The following is a 5,480-nucleotide window of genomic DNA, read 5'->3' on the forward strand; positions in this document are numbered from 1 at the left end:
GATTTTAAATACCCGCTAAATAAAGGGGCTTTCTCATGCAAATTAACCCACTTTTATCCCTTTCAGAGACTAGCACTTTCCACAGCTTTAAAAATAGAAGAAAAATGTAATCAGTGGGGAGGAGGGTCGACTGCTGAAGGAAGCAACTACCGAAGTGAACTCCTAGTATAGACGGCTGGCCGGGATGCTGGCCACATTCAGCAAGAGCAAACATTCAAAAGAAAAACACTACAAAATCGAAATAATTTCAGTTTCTGGCTCAGGTCCTCAATCCATGTACAGCTGCCGCCCTGCCTCGTACAGAGGTGCTGTGATTTAACTCATTCGCTCTGACACAAGGAGTTTTACACTCAGAAGGAAAGTAAAATTAGGCTAAGTAGTTATCAAAGCGTCAGGGCGTTGCACGATGCTGATAGTGGGGGAAGGGCTCTATGGGGAATCTCTGTACTTCCTATTCAGTTTTGCAGGGAACTCACAAGTGCTCTAAAATCAAGTCTCAGGGGCGCCTGGGTGGCTTAGTCGGTTAAGCGTCCGACTTTCGCTTAGGTCAGGATCTCACGGTTCGTGGGTTCGAGCCCCGCGTCGGGCTCTGTGCTGACAGCCAGCTCAGAGCCTGGAGTCTGTTTCAGAGTCTGTGACTCCCTCTCTCTCTGACCCTCCCCTGCTCACGCTGTCTCTCTCTCTCTCTCTCTCTCTCCTAGAAATAAAAAAAAAAAATTTAAAATCAAGTCTCAAATTAAAGATATATATTTTCTAATGCTTTCTATGAGTTGTTATGAGGAGATAGGGCAAATATGGGACCCCCCATAGACAAGAAAAGTAAAGCTTTGAGTAGTTCAAGTTCAATTAACAAGTGGAAGAACCTTCTGATTTAACAGAGGCCAGTCTTTTGTGGCATGAAGTTCCAGGGAAGCTGAGGAAGAAAGCAAAGAGAAATGTTCTTGTTTGGCGCATTTTGTCCTTGATAGAAAGAGGAGTGGACCCTAATTAATTCTGGACAACAAAGCGTGTCCCAGTATGAGGGCTTGTGTGTGTGTGTGTGTGTGTGTGTGTGTGTGTTTAGAGAAGTCAGCTTCCCCTGATCACTCTCTCTGACTTCTCCCAGAACTCTTGCGTGTTGAGCTGGTTGTACCTTGAGAGACCCTGCTTCTACCCCGACCCCTTCTACAAACCAGCCTTCACTGGCTTCCCAAGGGCACAGTGGTCTATAAGCATGCCCCGCATAGAGTGGGACTAAGGTTCAAGGGTGAAATCGAGCACTATCAGTGTGCCAACTTCAGAACCTCTCTGGTAATCCATTCCCTCTGCCTGAGAAATCTCCTTTCTCCCCTTTACCCCTGCCTGACTAATCTTCCTCTTTAGAGCCTCAATCTAAAGATTACTTCTCCCAGAGATGCTTTATCTGACCCTCAATATAAATTAGGTTTCTCCTATTATTCTTTTCCCTAGGTCTTGTTTTTTCTTCAGAGAGCTCATCAACATGTGTGAATGTTTAGACATTTGCCAACCTGTGTTATCACCAAAGTTCCTCTCCATAGACTATAAGGTTCATGAGAACTGAAACATCATTTACCGCCAATAACCCAGTATCCAGCACAGGCCCTGACATGGAGGTGTTGAATGAGTGAATGCATGAATGAGTAAATTAAATGAATAAAATGAATGACACTAGTCACCCCTTCTAACCTCACAGAGCAGCTTTCTCTACCTCCAACCAGACTATGAATATCAAGATACCAAAGGTCTAGGAAAGGATTAGGGGACCAGGGAATATTTAACAGATGGTTCTAAGGACTTGGGCTTATATTCTGAGTAATATGGGAAGCCACTGAGGGGTTTGACACATCTTTTATTCTGTCTTCTACTTCACCTAGCACTCCCTCCCATCCCTAATGACTCCTAGAAGGCACTCAAGAAATTTGTCGAATAAATGCATGAATGCATGAATGAATGAATGAATGAATAAAAATATTATCCCTATTTGTAAAGAACGAGCATTGTGATAAGATACCATTCATAGTTACGGAATTATTGGAGAAGTCCAGGAATGGGAGGGGGTGTAGGACACATGCCAGATTTCAACCAAATATTTCATGAAAGAAAAAACAATATTTTATGAAGAAACTTGGTAATCACTTTCATATATTTTGAATTGGTTCATTGTCTGCCTAGTCTCCACTATTTCGATTATAAACAGCTTCAGAGCAGTGCCCAAGTGACTCAGGTCCCTGGGGGCCTAGCCCAGAGCCCAAGGGCATGAGGTGTGCCAAAAATATTCTTCTGGTTCTCATGATGCTTCAGCGGGTTGGATTAATTTGTAATGCAGTGCATTTCACACACCAGCCCTCCAGCTAGACCCTGGGTAATCCCTCTTGGGGAGCTACCCAATGTGGTTTTTATCATCTCACGCAGTCTGGAGACAGCTCTGAAGATTCTGGTCTTCCCCTTGGTTGTCCTAACCGTCTAGTCCTCCTTGGTGATGCGGGTGGGAGCAAAGGTTGTTGGTCAGGAATGATTGGCTTTCCTATACAAAAACCAGGGGGTAGTGCTCTGGGGTTGTGGGAGAGGCAATAAACTTGTTTCTAGATTCAGCTCACTCACTATCTATGTGCCTTATAGACCCGTCATTTCATCTTTCTGGGCCTCAATGTTTCTCATTCATAAAATTAGAGAGTGTAGGGTAGATAAGTGAATTCCTAAGATCCTTTCCCGTTCTTCTAGGACTCTAATTCCTGATGTGACATGAGAAAACGGTTCCTTAAATGGCCACAACCCATCTTCTAGCTTCCAGAACATTCCTAAGCCGTATATTTGCTGTATCTCTGGACCATTTCCAGAGTTCAGATTTTGCTCATCTAAGGGGCTCTCTTATTTCCGAAATGCCAGACCCTGATCAGTTTAGAAACTGGAGCTTATTTCTATTTTTTGGCATTGGATTTCTGACATCTGGAACAACTTCCTGTCAGATCCCAGAAGGTTCCCTCCCAGAGTGTCTTCAACAGCAGCAAACAATTTACACCCACCCAGGACCCATCATGCCTAAGATGTCTTGGGGCATCTTATTGCAATTAGGAGAAAATGAAACCAGGAGCTCAGTCTGATGAAAACGGAGGTTGGAAACTAGCATTAAAATAGAAATCATTAATGCACACGAAACGTAGCTCAAAGTGCCAATTCATGTGAGGGAGTGTGTCTGGGAGGGCAAGGAGAGAGTGCCAGTAGTCACGTCTGCAGTCCTGTGGCATGGGACAGACTCTGGTTAATGTGCCAGAGATTCTGATGAGCTGATAAAACAGGAGAAGCTATTGAAGGGCGCCTGGGAGAGTGCCCTTAAACATCGTTACCGTATTGAGCTAGGAGCTGACTATTTTAGGCTGTATTTGCCCAGATGCAGACTCTGAGAAACGGATAGAAGTGTAGTAGTTTACTTAGGAGCTGATTCCAGAAAGCATTGTAGGGGGATGGGGAAGTGAGATAGGGAAGGGAAGGAAGCCAATAAAGGGGGTATTATTGAGCAGGGTACCACTGTGGGTGCTGAGGCTCGATTCTGCTGGGGACCTCTGGGAAGCTGTGTAGAATCTGGCCTTGAGTATGCCACCTGATGGGCATGGAAACTGAGATGTTTACCTTCCAACTCCCATCTGTGTGGCTGGCCGAGGGCTGCTCCTGGAGGCATTGTTGGCCTCCCTTCCTGTAGGTTGATAGAGAAGCCTTAGAAGAGCTGAGACGCCTTCAGTACTGGAAGAGTAAGTGCTGAGGGGATGTGAGTTCCATGCTGACTGTGCCTGCTACATTAACCTTGCGTGTGGTTCATATTGCTGGGCAGCCAATTCATAACGCACCAGGTGTGGAGGGGGGAATCATAGCTTCTTCGAGAATGAGTGTACCTTACCAAGTTTTGGCTTATCTCCCTCATTTTCCAGATAAAACCAACGTTTAGAATAGCACTAATAAAAATATAATGCAAGCCACATATGTAATTTTAAAAAGTGTTAGTAGCACAATAGAAAAGTAAAAGGAAACAGGTGAAATTGATTTTAGTTGCATATTTTGTCTAATCCAGTATGTTCAAACTATTGTATTTTTTATTCTTTGTTCAAACTATTGTATTTTTAACATGGAATCAACATCAAATCATTGCTGTGATATTTTGCATTTTTTGGTACTATGGCTTTGAAATGTTTCCACTTATAGCATGTGCCACTTGTGGCTAGGGTCTACCATATTGGACAGCACAAATTCAGTGCATTTCTATCACTACAGAAAGTTCTAGTGGACAGTGCTGGTCTAATTAGGTTGTGTCATTTGCCCCAAGTTAGACAGCTTGTGGGTAGGAGAGATAGTTGACAAGAAGCCAGAAGAGAATGCTAGGATCTCTGGGTAGGCTGGAACTCCGAGTTTTAAATCTTCCAAAAACTAGGAGTAGGGAAGGAGTTTTTTATGAGGCCTCAAGCTATGTAGTTCCAGGATTAACTTGGCTGCTTGCTCAACCTCCTAGATATAAGAAGACCCTGCTCAGGCAGCCCTCCTGCGGCAAAGGGCCAGGTCTCTCTAGTTCATTACTGTGTCTCTAGCCCAGGATTTGGCCCATAGGATGCCCTCAAGAGAGGTCTGTTCAATGTGGATTAGAAGCATCCTTTGGGGGCAGCACCTGGGTAGCTCAGTCAGTTAAGCAACAGACTCATGGTTTTGACTCAGGACATGACCCCATAGTCGTTAGATCAAGCCCTCTGTTGTGCTTTATGTTGGGCATGGAGCCTGCTTAAGGTTCTCTCTCTCCCTCTCCCTCTGCTCCTTCCCCGCTTGTGTGTGTGCTCTCTTTCTGTCTCTCTCTCCAGAAAAAAGGCACCTTTAGGGTGGTGGTCATAGAGTTCTCAGCAGGTGAGGGCTGTGGAACAGCTGTGAGGTAACCACGAGCACCATTACCATTTTGGATATTACCTGGGTGAAGAAGTCATGAGCAAACAAGTAAAGGGGAAGTTGGAGCAAGGAACCTAAAAGAGAATCAAGTATCTTCCCGCTTAACCAATCCTTGCTTAACATGCCATTCTACAAAGAGAAACAGGGGCACAGAGTAGTTGAGAAAATTTTCCAGCAAGACCACTGTAATTGCCTGGAGTGAACTGCTTTGACATTGGGCCCAACACACATTTAACAAGAGGCTATTTGCCCAAGGTTTTATTCCCACAATAAATCTTATCATTTTCTGCTCCTTAGACTGCCTGTCTTCTCTTCTCTGCATTACACTAAGAGCTTCCTTTCCCAGCAGCAGTGGTAATAAATGGTGTGCTCACAATGTAGAAGTTAAGGTTTCAAGGTGAAGCCTTTGGAAGCGATTCCTTTGTAATTTCATTTATGGCCATGCCATATTTTATGGCGCAACTCACTAACTCTGTGGGTGGCTTTGTGTGTGTTCCAGAGAAAGCGAGAGTGAGAAGCATCCCCACCCTCTGATCCTCACACACCCCTCCCAGTGGAAT

The sequence above is a fragment of the Crocuta crocuta genome, unplaced genomic scaffold, assembly GCF_008692635.1.
Source record: "Crocuta crocuta isolate KB4526 unplaced genomic scaffold, BGI_CrCroc_1.0 scaffold657, whole genome shotgun sequence".
Taxonomy (NCBI): domain Eukaryota; kingdom Metazoa; phylum Chordata; class Mammalia; order Carnivora; family Hyaenidae; genus Crocuta; species Crocuta crocuta.